This window comes from Cololabis saira, chromosome 2, assembly GCF_033807715.1.
Source record: "Cololabis saira isolate AMF1-May2022 chromosome 2, fColSai1.1, whole genome shotgun sequence".
Classification (NCBI taxonomy): Eukaryota; Metazoa; Chordata; class Actinopteri; order Beloniformes; family Belonidae; genus Cololabis; species Cololabis saira.
The window spans coordinates 49,701,169-49,718,878 of NC_084588.1; the positions used below are offsets into that span (position 1 = coordinate 49,701,169).

General features: G+C 36.4%; 1 protein-coding gene across 3 annotated transcripts in view; it reads left to right on the top strand.

Moving 5' to 3' along the window:
* The first annotated feature begins 924 nt into the window (after positions 1 to 924).
* The window catches only part of LOC133421745 (myocyte-specific enhancer factor 2A-like), a 121,332-nt gene continuing 104,546 nt past the window's right edge, over positions 925 to 17,710 (top strand). Inside the window, exon 1 of one of the 3 annotated variants that reach the window (XM_061711509.1) lies at positions 925 to 1,001. The gene's annotated coding sequence lies outside the window, so the exon portion shown is untranslated. Of the gene's footprint in view, positions 1,002 to 6,462; positions 6,587 to 17,710 lie in introns of those variants that run through there. The other 2 variants (XM_061711501.1, XM_061711517.1) reach the window with 2 other exon arrangements.

Below are 17,710 nucleotides of genomic sequence, written 5' to 3' on the forward strand. Positions count from 1 at the left end.
GGTATATGTCAGAGGTGGTAGTAACGAGTTACATTTACTCCGTTACATTTACTTGAGTACGTTTTGGGAAATGTTGTACTTTTAGGAGTAGTTTTGAATCACTGTACTTTTTACTTTTACTTGAGTAGATTTGTGAAGAAGAAACTGTTTCTCTTACTCCGCTACATTAGGCTACGTTGAGCTGTTACTTTTCTTTTATCCCTTTTATCCGCGTACGCGTCAATCTCATGACATCACTGGGTGATTCTTTGGGAAAAATGTTTGTTTTGGCATGTTTTGTCACATTTACACAGACTCAAACACACACAGAGTTTCTATGAGTTCATGTTTGTTCTAGTTCTGCCTGGTTAAAAAAGAAAAGTACAAAGGCTGGAAATTTTGTGCTACTTGTGCTTAATTTTTTTTTTTATTCTGTTATTATTTTATTTATTTTATTATGTATTAAAGCACTTGAATTTAATTTAAGATTATTTTAATTTAAGCTATTTTTTATTTTTTATTAATTTCAATTTTTTAAAATTATTTTATTGATTTAATTTGCCTGAAGATGATTATTTTGTACTTTTGTCTGTTTGAATGGTTGTGTTAAAAAAATAAATCAGACGTTACTCAACATTTACTCAGTACTTGAGTAGTTTTTTCACCAAGTACTTTTTTACTTTTACTCAAGTCATTATTTGGGTGACTACTTTTTACTTCTACTTAAGTCATATTATTCTGAAGTAACAGTACTTTTACTTGAGTACAATTTTTGGCTACTCTACCCACCTCTGGTATATGTTATGTAGTATTTTTAAATGTCATATCCTGCAGGTTTGCAGAGATTCTCCTGGTGCTAACTTTAACATGACGTAGGTACTACGTCACCACAGGGGGCGGGGCCTCGCCGTCGCCGCTCAGACTTTCTCAGTTTATCAAATAAAACGGACCAAATATCCGCGACACATCTCTCTTTTATTCGCTCCTTCATTCATTGAAGCCAGAAGCTGGAAGAAAGAGAGGTAAGAGAGTCAAACACACACGTGTGTTTACCTTTGAAAGCATGTTTACGCTCTGTCTTTCTGTTTTGGGCAGAAAGGGAGGAGAAATGTCATTTCCCTTCATCTGCTTCATCCCTGCTGCTGTTTTCTGCCTTTAGTTATGACTGTTTTACTGAAGAGACTCAAATGCTAACAGCAAATAGACGACTCTGAAGAGCTGTTTTTATTTAGTCAGTAACTTCTGGTTATTTGGTTTTGCCGTGACGTCACTACAGTAACAGAAACATGCGCTTTTGTTTTTTATTAACAGTTTCTCCATTCAGAGTTTTAAACTGTTAAATTACACTCAGTTTCGTCTCCTAAACTGTTGTTTTTTTTAGCCCTTGAGTCTGTTTTCCGTGAGACTCCGTTACTTTCACTTCACGTCCTGTCTCTCCAACAATAAAGTGCGTTATTTCTCTAATAACATCAAGTCCAGGACGATTTAATGTAATAATTCAGTCATATTAGTCACGATGTTTGAGCATCATTACAACCAGTACTCGAGTTGTAAAAAAGAATCAGGGGGATGGTGGATTTTATCATATGGGGACAGATAATTTGTGCTGATTACAAATAATATAATATATTACAAATAATAGCAGTGACCAAAACACCTGCAGAAATACTGCAGGAATGACATAGCAGCAGTTAAATGCAGCCTTCTGTAAGCTTTAAATATCCACTGGGCTTACATCAAATACATCAATACACAACAATAAAAAACACTTTTCTGAACTTATCAATATGACTCTGTCCTTCACAGGATAAGTAACATGGATCACTGCAAAAACTCACAATCTTAACAAGAATATTTGTCTTATTTCTAGTTAAAATGTCTCAATTTAGTAAAAAAATCTCATTACACTTAAAACAAGACTCATCACTGGAAAAAACAACAATTTTCACCTGTTTCATGTCAATTTTCACTTAAAATAAGTAGAAAAATCTGCCAGTGGAACAAGATTTCTTTGCTTGTGATAAGAAGATAAATCATGTCCCAGATTTTCCTACTTATTTCAAGTGAAAATTTACTTGAAACAGGAGAAAATTGTCAAATAAGTTATTTTTCTGGTGTTATTTTTCTGGTGATGACTCTAAATGTTGAAATAGCAGTAAAACCACATTCATTGATGAAATGACATAAGGGATGGAAAGGGGGGATGGCAGTTTTACAGGGGGGATGATTTGGACCGTTTTTATTTCAGGGGGGGATGATTTGGACCGTTTTTATTTCAGGGGGGGATGCCATCTCCCCTCATCCCCCCTCAACTCCAGTACTGATTACAACCACCAATACCTAAAACTAAAGGAGAGTGGTTTTATCCCTAGATGCTCTGGTAAGTGAGATTGCAAACACCTCAGTGCCAAATATCTGACAGTTGTGTGAGGAAATAATTGGAAGAAGACACATTTATAACCTTTATCAAAGTTTTTATTTTCCTTCTTGATCAGAATTTAATTAGTTTTAATGTTGTAATACACATCTTTACGCCCCTTCTTGTGATCCCTGTGTAAAACAAACTCTTTGCTGCTCTTATTCATCAAATCATGATAAAGACCAGTCATGAATCAAATGTTTTATTGTATTTAAATTACTATCCATTATTTAGAAATGCTTTAACCTTTTCAGTTCATTTACTTATTTTATTTTTATTTTAGTTTTATTTTTTCCCACATTCCGTTAAAGTTTTTTCCATTTTCGGTCTATTTCGGTTTTTAATTTTTGAGAATTTGGTTTTTAGCATTTTATGGAAATGTAACCCTAAGACAGTTTATAAAGTAATGAAATATAGACAATTTATGCAATTTTAACTTAAAACTTTAATGTTTTCAAACTTTTAAACATATTTAAAGGCAAAAACATGGGACCAGTTATTCTCGTGTCCAACAAAACATTCCTTTTTTGGGCATTTTAATCAGAGTTTATCAAAGTTTTTCTTTTCCTTCTTGGTCAGAATTTAATTAGTTTTAAGGTTGTAATACACATCTTTACGCCCTTCTTGTGATCCCTGTGTAAAACAAACTCCTTGCTGCTCTTATTCATCAAATCATGATAAAGACCAGTCATGAATCAAATGTTTTATTGTATTTAAATTACTATCCATTCATTTAGAAACGCTTTAACCTTTTTAGTTCATTTACTTATTTTTTGGAGGGATGTGGAGTCTGTTTTTTTTTTTAACATATATATATATATATATATATAGCACATATAATAATGAAATGAAATAAGCACATATATACACACACCTGTACTTTTGACATGTGCAATGACAATAAAGTTGAATCTAATCTAATCTAATCTAATCTAATCTAATCTAATCTAATCTAATCTAATCTAATATATATTTATATTATGGATATAAATATGTTATATGTAAGTATGCATATAGATATATTGAGTTGTATTATACGTACAGTATTTATATATCTATATCTCTATTAATATATACTGATTTATAGTTATATGTAGATATGTCGATATATAGATTTATAGTAATTTTTATGTATATAATTGGGGGTAAATATATGAACCAGTATATACAGCATATCTACTCTTATATAGTTATTCAAGTATATTGTTATACCATTGCTGTCTATTGTTCTCTATTGTATTGTAGTATTATAGTAAAGTAATGATAATGTAATACCATGCATTATAATTACTTCTATTAATTCATACATACATAGTAGCACAACTAAATGCTGGGCATTTGTTTTGCATTGATTTGTTTTGTTTTTGACTATATTTATATATACATATAATTGAGTATTATATCACTGTATAGAACAGTTATTAAAGTAGGTATGGGTGTTTTATAAGTAAGCTTATTGAAACTCATCTTATTATATGCACATATACATATATATATATATATATATATATATATATATATATATATATATATGTGCATATAATAAGATAAATAAAATGAAATAAAATCTTCAAATCAAATCGAATCAAACGTGGATTATAATCACAAAGCATGTTGAAAACAGAGACAGGGATGGTTAAACGGGTCAGACCCGGGTCCGGCTGGTGCTGCTTGCAGGATTTCTGCAGCTCTGCAGGACAGTAGGTCGGGGTTCAGAGACGAGCTCACAGCTTCTCCAGCGATGTTACAGATCAAGGCTGCATGTTTTCTCCAAGCAGATCTGTTCAGCTGCTCCACAAATGATAACCAGTGTCCTCATCGTCACAAGCTTCCTGACTCCTCCAGGCTAAAGCTGTGTAAAATATCAATGTATCAGTTATCAATGTATCAGTTATCATGCCTCGGCTGCGTCTGGGCTGAGGAAACTCACATTTAGCAAAAAAGTCCACTCTTATTTTCTTTATTCATTTTCTTATTCAAATTTCAAAATCCTTGTTCTTTAATCACATGCCTATAGACATCTTAGCATGAATCCCCACTGCACCAGATCCACTGAAATCAACAGAAATGACCCTCTTTCTTCTTCGTGTTCATGTTGCATCTTGTTTTTATTTTCTCTGCAACTCTGCGGTTTCTGTTTTGACCCTTTGACGTCCTTCCTGTTTTCTATCTGAGCCTTTCCTCTTTTACAATGCTCAATGTGCTGTTGCTCTGCATCTCTGTAGCTTTTTAGTAGCTCGTTGTGGTTGTTTATCAACTTATCAGCTGTATTTGTAGATCCAGGAAGGCGATTCACACCCTTTGGTCCATTTTGGTTTTTATACTTCCTCAGATCAGAGTTCATTCAACTTTGAGTTATTTGGTGTGTATTTTGTCCTATTTGGTGTGTATTTTGTCCCCTTTAGTTAGACAATTATTTCATTATTTAAATATTTTATTCCATTTTAGAGCATTTGATCTTGTTTTATGCTCCTTTTTAAAGATCTAATGTCTGTATTTTACTTTCATGTTCAGTGCATGTCATAGCCTGAGTTTTTTTAATGTTTTATTGAAAGTTTGCAATATACAAACAATGTACAACAAGCAGACATTTCAGATCACAACCTGTGCAACATCAGCAGCATAGAACACAGTCATGCATCAAGACAACAACAAGAAAATTAGAAAAAATAAATAAATAAATAAATAAAATTAAATACATAAAAAGAAAAAAAAAATACATAAAAGAAACAAGCGTGACAGACTTTATAATATTTCGCATAAAATGAAAATTATATTTGTGACAGCTTAATGATTGAAAATCTCAGAATGGATATCCATCATTGATATACATTTCTTATTTGTAATCAATTTAAGAGACTTGAGATAATAATCAACTTATTAATCAACAAAACAATTTAAATAATGGAGAAGGGTTTTGGAATTTACATTTATGGATGTGAAATTTTCCTAATAAAATATAAAGATTGACAATAGTGCATAACTTCTTTTCTTTGAATTCAAAATAAGTGATAATGTTCTTCCCTTCAATGTTGATCTTATGTGTTGTTTTACAGAGTATTTAGCTCTCAAGTTCTTTCCAAAATATGCTGCTACAGAATATTAGCAACCATAAAACAAGTGAGTTACAGTTTCAGGTTCAGTTTTGCAGAAGGTACATTTGTTATCGACGTCAAGGAATGTTGAGATATATGTGTTAGATGGGTATATGTCAGAGGTGGGTAATAACGAGTTACATTTACTTGAATAAGTTTTGGAAAATGTTGTACTTTTAGGAGTAGTTTTTAATCACTATACTTTGTACTTTTACTTGAGTAGATTTGTGAAGAAGAAACTGTTCCTCTTACTCCGCTACATTAGGCTACGTTGAGCTGTTACTTTTCTTTTATCCCTTTTATCCGCGTACGCATCAATCTCATGACATCACTGAGTGATTCCTTGGGTAAAATGTTTGTTTTTGCATGTTTTGTAACATTTACACAGACTCAAACACACACAGAGTTTCTATGAGTTCATGTTTGTTCTAGTTCTGCCTGGTTAAAAAAGAAAAGTACAAAGGCTTGAAATTTTGTGCTACTTGTGCTTAATTTTTTTTTATTCTGTTATTATTTTATTTATTTTATTATGTATTAAAGTACTTGAATTTACTTTAAGATAATTTTAATTTAAGCAAGTTTTTATTAATTTCATTTTTTTATTATTTTATTGATTTAATTTGCCTGAAGATGATTATTTTGTACTTTTGTCTGTATTAATGGTTGTGTTAAAAAAATAAATCAGACGTTACTCAACCGTTACTCAGTACTTGAGTAGTTTTTTCACCAAGTACTTTTTTACTTTTACTCAAGTAATTATTTGGATGACTACTTTTTACTTCTACTTGATGCATATTATTCTGAAGTAACAGTACTTTTACTTGAGTACAATTTTTGGCTACTCTACCCACCTCTGGTACAGGTATATGTTATGTAGTATTTTTTAATGTCATATCCTGCAGGTTTGCAGAGGTTTTGCCCCTGGTTCTAACTTTAACATGACGTAGGCCCTACGTCACTGCAGGGGGCGGGGCCTTGCCGTCGCCGCTCAGACTTTCTCAGTTTATCAAATAAAACGGACCAAATATCCGCGACACATCCCTCTTTTATTCGCTCCTTCATTCATTGAAGCCAGAATCTGGAAGAAAGAGAGGTAAGAGAGTCAAACACACACGTGTGTTTACCTTTGAAAGCATGTTTACGCTCTGTCTTTCTGTTTTGGGCAGAAAGGGAGGAGAAATGTTATTTCCCTGTATCTGCTTCATCCCTGCTGCCGTTTTCTGCCTTTAGTTATGACTGTTTTACTGAAGAGACTTAAATATTAACAGCAAATAGACGACTCTGAACAGCTGTTTTTATTTAGTCAGTAACTTCTTGTTATTTGGGTTTGAGTGACGTCACTGTACAGTAACAGAAACATGCGCTGTTTGTTTTTTTTATTAACCAGTTTCTTCATTCAGAGCTTTAAACTGTTAAATTACATTTATTTTCCTCTCCTAAACTGTTGTTTTTAGCCCCTTGAGTCTGTTTTCCGTGAGACTCCGTTACTTTCAGTTCACGTCCTGTTTCTAGCTGTCTGCAATAATAAAGTGCGTTATTTCTCTAATAACATCAGGTCCAGGACGATTTAATGTAATAATTCAGTCATATTAGTCACGATGTTTGAGCATCATTACAACCAGTACTCGAGTTGTAAAAAAAAAATCAGGGGGGGTGGTGGATTTAATCATATGGGGACAGATAATTTGTGCTGATTACAAATAATATAATATATTACAAATAATAGCACTGACCAAAACACCTGCAGAAATACTGCAGGAATGACATAGCAGCAGTTAAATGCAGCCTTCTGTAAGCTTTAAATATCCACTGGACTTACATCAAATACATCAAAACACAACAATAAAAAACACGTTTCTGAACTTATCAATATGACTCTGTCCTTCACAGGATAAGTAACATGGATCACTGCAAAAACTCACAATCTTAACAAGAATATTTGTCTTATTTCTAGTTAAAATGTCTCAATTTAGTAAAAAAATCTCATTACACTTAAAACAAGACTCATCACTGGAAAAAACAACAATTTTCACCTGTTTCATGTCAATTTTCACTTAAAATAAGTAGAAAAATCTGCCAGTGGAACAAGATTTCTTTGCTTGTGATAAGAAGATAAATCATGTCCCAGATTTTCCTACTTATTTCAAGTGAAAATTTACTTGAAACAGGAGAAAATTGTCAAATAAGTTATTTTTCTGGTGTTATTTTTCTGGTGATGACTCTAAATGTTGAAATAGCAGTAAAACCACATTCATTGATGAAATGACATAAGGGATGGAAAGGGGGGATGGCAGTTTTACAGGGGGGATGATTTGGACCGTTTTTATTTCAGGGGGGGATGATTTGGACCGTTTTTATTTCAGGGGGGATGCCATCCCCCCTCAACTCCAGTACTGATTACAACCACCAATACCTAAAACTAAAGGAGAGTGGTTTTATCCCTAGATGCTCTGGTAAGTGAGATTGCAAACACCTCAGTGCCAAATATCTGACACTTGTGTGAGGAAATAATTGGAAGAAGACACATTTATAACCTTTATCAAAGTTTTTATTTTCCTTCTTGGTCAGAATTTAATTATTTTTTAGGTTATAATACACATCCTTACGCCCTTCTTGTGATCCCTGTGTAAAACAAACTCCTTGCTGCTCTTATTCATCAAATCATGATAAAGACCAGCCATGAATCAAATGTTTTATTGTATTTAAATTACTATCCATTCATTTGGAAACGCTTTAACCTTTTCAGTTCATTTACTTATTTTATTTTTATTTTATTTTTATTTTTTCCCACATTCTGTTAAAGTTTTTTTCCATTTTCGGTCTATTTCGGTTTTTAATTTTTGAGAATTTGGTTTTTAGCATTTTATGGAAATGTAACCCTAAGACAGTTTATAAAGTAATGAAATATAGACAACTTATGCAATTTTAACTTAAAACTTTAATGTTTTCATACCTTTAAACATATTTAAAGGCAAAAACATAGCACCAGTTATTCTCGTGTCCAACAAAACATTCCTTTTTTGGGCATAAACAAATCAAAGTTTATCAAAGTTTTTCTTTTCCTTCTTGGTCAGAATTTAATTAGTTTTAAGGTTATAATACACATCTTTACGCCCCTTCTTGTGATCCCTGTGTAAAACAAACTCCTTGCTACTCTTATTCATCAAATCATGATAAAGACCAGTCATGAATCAAATGTTTTATTGTATTTAAATTACTATCCATTCATTTGGAAACGCTTTAACCTTTTCAGTTCATTTACTTATTTTTTGGAGGGATGTGGAGTCTGTTTTTTAACATATTATGGTACATTTTTCAGTCTTGTTGCTTTGGGCCCCTTAAGGAATTAAATATTTAGACATAGACAACGACACATATGTCTCCTCCAGGTCTCTGGTCCCTGAGCTGTCATCAGGGGGACATGCTGTCCAGTCCAAAAATAAAAAATAAAAGACTTATTCTGGGATGTCCCCTCAGTGGATCATTGTATTTTGCATTAGGAATGGGCGATATTTTACCGTTCACGATAAACCGTCAAAAAAATTCCTCACGGTAAGAATTTGTCATCTCGCGGTAAAAATGATAAATTCCCGTTGATGACGTTTTTGTGTAAAGTTGATTTATGGTTCTGTGTTAAATCCACGCACAACGTACGTGAAGGAAGGAAGGAAGGAAGGAAGGAAGGAAGGAAGGAATGAAGGAAGGAAGGAAGGAAGGATGGATGGATGGAAAGATATGAGCCTGAAAGAAAGAAAGAAAGAAAGAAAGAAAGAAAGAAAGAAAGAAAGAAAGAAAGAAAGAAAGAAAGAAAGAAAGAAAGAAAGAAAGAAAGAAAGAAAGAAAGAAAGAAAGAAAGAAAGAAAGAAAGAAAGAAAGAAAGGTGGTGATAGATTTATAGTTAAAAAGATGGAGATTGGAGATTGGTATTTTTTTTAATCGTCATTTTTATCGTTATCGGGATAAATGCCAGAAATTATTGTGATACATTTTTTAGTCCATACCGCCCATCCCTATTTTGCATATTGATTTGCTATTGCTTTTTCTTTTATACACTGGGTGCCTTTTGTGACCATCTATCCAGGCTTGGGACTGACTGACCTGTGACCCATAAATAACTTGTTTGTGATGATACAAAACCCAGTTATTAATCATACAGGAGAAAGAAAAAAACAAGTTGCAACACATCAGTTTTTTCAAATACAGACACATAAATTGTTGTAGACGGAGTAAACAGAGCCAGTAGTTTATGCAGCAATTTGACCTGTGATTTAAGTGGCTTTATGATGTCAAGTTACTTTATCAAAGTACCTGTAACTACAAGCTCCGACTGGGATTAGCAATAATGAAACTTGTTTTTGATACTTGTTTTTTCTACCCTTATTTCCCAGTATAGAGTTGGTGTGAGTCTCCCATTGAATTGAATTCAGTTCAGTTCTGTATAGAGGGAATGCATTGACATCACTTCCCCACTGCACCAGCCCCTTACTCTCACCGAGTGGCAAAAACAGCTGCAACTAGTGGAGAAAACGGGATAACAGCCGATTATCGGCTTAAATTAAAGTCAGTTGGACTTGACAGTGACCCGTACAGTTACCCCAAGAACCAGTGGTCCATGGACATTAATATTTGGTACAGTTACCAAGAACCAGTGGTCCATGGACATTAATATTTGGTACAGTTACCAAGAACCAGTGGTCCATGGACATTAATATTTGGTACAGTTACCAAGAACCAGTGGTCCATGGACATTAATATTTGGTACAGTTACCAAGAACCAGTGGTCCATGGACATTAATATTTGGACACGAATCCAGTTTCCTGATATTTATATCTACTTAATTTCTACGCCGGGGAAATACACGAAGCAAAGCTTGAAGGCTTACAAAAGTGTTGACGCTTGGTCCGACTTCAAGGCAGGATTTGTTGGTGAAATTAAAGTGATGAGGACACCGAACTTTATGATTTGACCGTTTAACGTTAGCTACCCAAAAATCCAACATTACCTGATACAAAATGGGAACCACAAATCCACGTTTCGGTGCCTGGAATCCAGTTGTTTCTGTGAATTGCAGCGATCCATTTGTCTCTCTTAAGCTTATTTTTCAGCAATCTGTAAAATGATAACTCTGATTTCTTGCTAAATCTATGAGTACAGTCGATCGCACAACAGCTCTTTCCCATTTTAGATGTTTTCCAGTTGCTCAAACTTAAAGTTTACGCTGCCACTCAGTCTTTCTGCCACTCAGTCTTTCTGCCACTCAGTCTTTCTGCCACTCAGTCTTTCTGCCGCTGTGAAGTCGCATCTGTGACGTCATGCGCATTCCCTCTATTGACAATATTCACAATGAATTCACAAAATTCTCTCAAGGAACAATCCAAATTTCAAGTTAAATGTGAATAAATATTTGATCATTTACGAAGCGTCACCTCATTCTTACCGTCTCCTGTCCCTTTTATCGCCGAATTCGACCCGTAGACACTTTGGACTCCCGTCCCAGTTGCTCAACTGCACAACTGCCCCGGTAAAGCCAACTAATTCAGGATAATTCAGTCCATTTCTTTAAATCCAGTTATAATCCCTTGAAATCCAAGTCAGTTCAGTTTGTTTTAATGGTTTAATATAATGCCAACTCTTGAAACACATCGTTGCTAAGGTAACCAGACTTTTTTATTCACTCTGGTCCCGGAGACGTTAGCTTTGTTTTGAAATCTTAAAAGGCTAGCAGATATTTATCATTCATGTTCCAACATCAACCCCCAATAAATGGCTCTTATACCAATTAGCAAAGGATCTAAGTATAATTGGTTTATACTTTGGGGTTTTTGTGGTCATAATTGCAGTTGTTCTAAGAGTTTATGACATTTTCTAACTTCTATTTAATGTTTTTATTAATATTTTATGCATTCATTGATTGAATGTTAAGACATCAGTTAGATTATAAAACCAAATCCGCGTTGTGATTAAAAAGACCTCCAGGATGTTGTGGGAAACATCACTTAAATGTTTTAATAATCAACACTGTAACCACGGAGCTGGAGGGAGGATACTGTGTTTTAGCTTTTAATCAATTATATTACAACACTGTTGTTTTTGATAATGTGAGTGAATCGTCTCGGAGGAAAAAACTAAAATTTGTCCTAAAAAAAAAAGACATTTCCATATTCTGTGAATTTAATATAATATTTTTGCCCTGCAAAACAAGACCAAATGAGAGGTATATATTCTATGGAGATGATTGTCCTGTAAGCCCGGCGTTTGTCTCCGGCTGTGCCGCCTCATCCTTTGCTCTTTGTTTTCATATTTCATTAGCGAGGCCAGCAGCATGTACCATCAGCTCCAATTATCCCCCCTGTCAGCGCAGCGACATGGCCTGTCTGCTGGCTTTAGTGATTACAGGCTTCAGGGGACCGGCAGGTAATCAGGTCACGGTTACACTGACACCCTGTCAGTCTGCCGAGACCACGACCAACATATGGGCTGAAAAAGCATCTCCAGCAGTTAGTGAAGCCTCTCTGGTGCTGCGTGGTCTGCTGGAGTATTTATGTCCTGCTGCATAGTGTCACTCTTTTATTTGATTTATTTATTTTATTTTTTTGTGCAGAGCGTATAACATGGTCATATTTAAGTGTTTGTCTTTATTGTGACCAACACTATGAATTAGCCTTTCTAGGCCGTCATAATGAATTTGAAACAAAACAATCAAGCTGGGAGCTTTAACTGAGAATCTTTCACTAAAATATGGCATTTAACCTTTAGAGATGCACTGATCAGGACTCTGAGGACCGATCACCGATCTCCAAAATCAGTATCTGTTGATCCCGATGTTGTCGATCACCTATCACAGCTTGAAATCCATAAATTCGTCAATATTGTTGTCTCATGTACAACACTGACACTGTATTATTAGGTATAAAAATTAGGAAATGATAAAGTATCTTGAATTGTCTGTTTTATTGCAGGCTGAGGCAATGAGCAATATTTCACCCTCTAGAGACGACTTAGACTGGGCTTACAAAGAGTAAGTGTAGCTTACTAGCTTAAGCTTTCCTGTGGCAATAATTATGTACAACACACACAACAGTGTAGCAGATATTTCACTCGTTGTAAACTATAAACCTTTATTTTCCTGTGGAAAGAGGAATTAAATCTTAAAATAAAAATTAATTATGGATTATTAAGCTTTGTGAAAGCTTTAGCGATAGCATCAGCCACGTGTGAGGAAACTCTTGTGAGTGAAGCAAAACTCTTCACACTAGAGCTCAACATGTCACTGGTGAAGCGACTGACACGACTGTCATCCTGCGTAAGGCTTTGGACTGTAAATAGTCATTATAACTCCGACGGTCATTTATCAGTGAAATATTTACGACGCAGCAGCGCGTACCGCGGATCCAAGCTGCTAACGACGCATTTAAACCCGATGTCTTCTACAACAGAAAGCGGCTGATGAGCAAAGTATATGAATCCATTACCTGATGATGTAGTTCTTTATTTTTCTTGCTATCGTTTATAGGTCTCTGTTAGCAGAGTTAGTGGTGTTGCTCCTGTTGTTTCTCTGCCTTAGCAGCAGCCGACTTTGGCAAATCAAGATACTCCTTGATGTGAGAAACTTTCAAATGTCTTATCAGCTTCGTTGTGTTGAAATTATTTTATAACATTCCTCCTCAGGGTATTTCCTTTGGACACACTTTGCAAACTGCAAATGCGTTGTCCTTTTCGGACATTGTAAAACTCCCATACCGGCGACCCATTTTAAGTGTTGATGTTTTGTAGAGACGGCCACGCCCCCTCAGGAGACCTGGGTCTGAGAAGTGGGAACGCACAAGCGGGCAGCGGTTTGTTGTTGTAAACGTCATCAGATTGGCTGCTTTGAACTATTATTTTCCGATCTCCGATCAAAACCGATAGGGCCGTTATCGGCCGATACCGATCGGTTGCCGATCAATCTCTATTAACCTTCATCAGTTTCATCCATTTTGAACAAAATACCTCCATTTTCAGATTTCTTTTAACACTGGGATGAAAACCATTGTCAGTCAATGGCTGTTTGATGTCTGGAGTCCGTGGACGTCACCAAGTTCTGGGTTTACTCCCTGGAGATGCTTCACCGGACCTTCCCTGCAGCTACGTTCACTTGCTGCTGGTCGGCCGGTCCTTCAGCTGAAAATCCTGCTGATCATCGGGCGGCTGACTGGTCCAAGGAGGAATATTACATTTATCTGTCTTCAAAAAGTCTTAAGTTGTTTTCATTGTATATTTGGAGTCATCACCCGCCATAGCAGCTATATGGCCCATACCGTAATACTGATGATGGTGTTTCGGATCATGAGCTTGTTCCTTTCCTTCTCCATAGTTTTCTTTTTGTGGCTTTTTTTTTAAACATTTTCTCGCAAAGTCTAATATGGGATTCCTGTCCTTGAATGTTGCCAGTGGTTGTTGTAAACCTTCTGTATTTAGATTTATGACAGCATCTTTTAATTTACACATTTTGACACGTATCTTCTGTAGAGTACTCTTGACTTCTGTTGATGTTGTGAGGGGTTTGTCTTCATCAAGGGAAGGAGACCTGGTCTTGTGATCATTCCCATTAGTAATCTTCCGTGGTATTTCCAGGCCGTTAGATGTTGTTGAACTCACCAGGACTTAGTTTCCTTATAAGAATGCACCATTCTGTTGATTGGGCCACTCCTAAAGCTCTTATAGATGTATGTTACTTTCTCAGTGTGAAGATTGGCCTCCTTCACTTGTATTGAGATCTCTTTGGACTTTCTATCGGTAGCTCTGTATCGTACCTGGAAATGTAAACACCTATACAGTACTTTCATTTTTCTGTTGCACTGCGATGACAAATATGGGTGGGCAAAAGTATATGGCAATATATCGCAATACTTCGCCGGTCGAATCGATATCGATACTTGATCAATTTGAATATCGATTACATTTAAAACAAAATTATGTTTCAGACAGGTTGTAAATCCAGTACGACTTTATTGTATACATGGACTTAAATAATATTGTTAATGTTAATTTCATATTATGTATATGATATGAAAAACATATGCAGATATGTTGTAACTCTAACTTGTATAGTTACAATAAACCATAATCCGATGTATGTGCAACTCAGATTTTAAGATGCATGATGCCTTTTAACAGTTTTCAGCGAACTATGTATAACATCACAATATATCGCAACATTTGGATATCACATCATATTGTGACTCAAGCATTGTGATGTGTATCGTGAGGTCTTTGGCAACACACACCCCCAATGAAAAGTAAAAGTATTCATTATTATTTAGAACAAACTGTTGGTGTCAGGTTCACAGAACCGTCAGTAAATGTGGAAGATCTTGGCTAAAACATGTTTTTTTGTTTGGTCTCCGGATCCTTTTTGATTCCTTTTATGGCTTTTACTAGTTTTATGCATCACCTCTTCTATCTGTTACTTTTGGTGCAAAAAGCAGATGACAAAGAAGCAAAGAAAAACAGCAAATTCTGTGCAAAACAAAAGTTGCACAAACCTTAATGTGCAAATTCAGGTGTCAATTTATCTAAAGATCTAGACAGATGGATGCCAGTTCTAGTGTCTGAAAATCAGTCCCAGATATCGGTGCCTTTTAATCTCGTCCAACAGGAGTCTGGCAGCTGACACTTTACAGAACATTAAAATAGTAGTAGTAGTAGTAAATATTTATTTCGGTCAATCACAAACAAAAATCAACAAACAAGATAACACAGGTTTTTCTTTGGTCAACATTGTGATTATTTGACCGAAAAGGTCTGGGCTTGAAGCATAAAGCTTATCTTGCCCACCTTTTAACAGAATAGAATATACAAAAAAACAAATGAAGTATCATAAGTCTACACAAAATAATAATAATAATAATAATGATGATGATGATGATGATGATGATGATGATGATGATGATGATGATAGTAATAATAATTAAAGCTGCAAGCAGCGATGAACGGGCCCTCGCACTAACGGCCACCGCCCCCCATAAGCATATCAGAAATGACACCACCAACGAGTCTCTATGTCAAACCATTCAAAAGTTATAGCAGAAAAAAGGGACAACCAATCAGAAGAAGGGGCGGGGCTACTTCAGGCCAATGAAGGTCAAGGACTCCATAAAGAATCTGATGACCCCACCCACGACTCTCTATGTCAAACCATTCCAAAGTTATAGCAGAAAATCGGGACAACCAATCAGAAGAAGGGGCGGGGCTAATTAAGGCCAACGAAGCTTAAGGACTCATTACAGAGTCCCATGACACCACCCACAACTTCCTATGTCAAACCATTCAAAAGTTATGGCAGAGAAAAGTATTCTAGGGGGCGCTGTTGAGCCATTTTGCCACGCCCATTAATGCAAACCATGTAATATCAAATTTATCACCAGGCCTGGCTTGCATGCAAAATTTGGTGCCTTTTGGAGAACTATCAAATATGGACCAATCACATGAAGGGGGGCGCGCCTTTTGGCGTCTAGCGTCGCCACGGTAACACTTTTGAAAGAGAAAAGTAATGCGTGGTGTCGCAGGATGTAGACGCACATTTTGATGTATAACACACCTGGGTGCACATTACGGTTCGGGCTGAATTAACTGCCGAAGGAATGGCATAAATTTCGCCAAAATGACACAATTTATTCAAAATGGCCGACATCCTGTTCGGTTTCGGCCATGGCTCCAAGAGACTTTTCTTTAAGTTGTGCCATGATACAGGTGTGTAGCGATTTTCGTGCATGTACGTCAAACCGTATTGTGGGGCTTGAGGCCCAAAGTTTTCCGGGGGGCGCTGTTGAGCCATTTTGCCACGCCCATTAATGCAAACCATGAAATATCAAATTTATCGCCAGGCCTGGCTTGCATGCCAAATTTGGTGCCTTTTGGGGAACTATCAAATATGGACCAATCAGATGAAGGGGGGGTGCGCTTGTTGGCGTCTAGCGTCGCCACGGTAACACTTTTGAAAGAGAAAAGTAATGCGTGTAGTCGCAGTATGGAGACGCACATTTTGATGTATAACACATCTAGGTTCACGATACGGTTCGGGCTGAATTAACTCTCGAAGGAATGGCATATATTGCTCCAAAATTACGCAATTAATTCAGAATGTTCAAAATGGCTGACTTCCTGTTGGGTTTGGGCCATGGCGCCAAGAGACTTTTCTTTTAGTTGCGACATGATACAGGAGTGTACCAATTTTCGTTCATGTACGTCAAACCGTATTATGGGGCTTGAGGCGCAAAGTTTTTTCTGTCTGAACCAACTAGATGAAGGGTGGGCGCGCTTTTTGGCGTCTAGCGTCGCCACGGTAACGCTTTTGAAAGAGAAAAGTAATGCGTGTGGTCGCAGGATGGAGACGCACATTTTGATGTATAACACACCTGGGTGCACATTACGGTTCGGGCTGAATTAACTTTCGAAGGAATGGCATAAATTGCGCCAAAGTGACACGATTAATTCAAAATGGCCGACTTCCTGTTCGGTTTCGGGCATGACGGCAAGAGACTTTTCTTTAAGTTGTCCCATGATACAGGTGTGTACCGATTTTTGTGCATGTACGTCAAACCGTATCGTGGGGCTTGAGGCACAAAGTTTTCAAGGGGGCGCTGTTGAGCCATTTTACCACGCCCATTAATGCAAACCATTAAATATCAAATTTATCGCCAGGCCTGGCTTGCATGCCAAATTTGGTGCCTTTTGGGGAACTATCAAATATGGACCAATCAGATGAAGGGGGGGTGCGCTTGTTGGCGTCTAGCGTCGCCACGGTAACACTTTTGAAAGAGAAAAGTAATGCGTGTAGTCGCAGGATGGAGACGCACATTTTGATGTATAACACATCTGGGTTTACGAAACGGTTCGGGCTGAATTAACTCTCGAAGGAATGGCATATATTGCTCCAAAATTACGCAATTAATTCAGAATGTTCAAAATGGCCGACTTCCTGTTCGGTTTCGGCCATGGCGCCAAGAGACTTTTCTTTAAGTTGCGACATGATACAGGTGTGTACCGATTTTCGTTCATGTACGTCAAACCGTATTATGGGGCTTGAGGCGCAAAGTTTTTTCTGTCTGAAAGAATCAGATGAAGGGTGGGCGCGCTTTTTGGCGTCTAGCGTCGCCACGGTAACGCTTTTGAAAGAGAAAAGTAATGCGTGGTGTCGGAGAATGGAGACGCACATTTTTATGTATAACACACCTG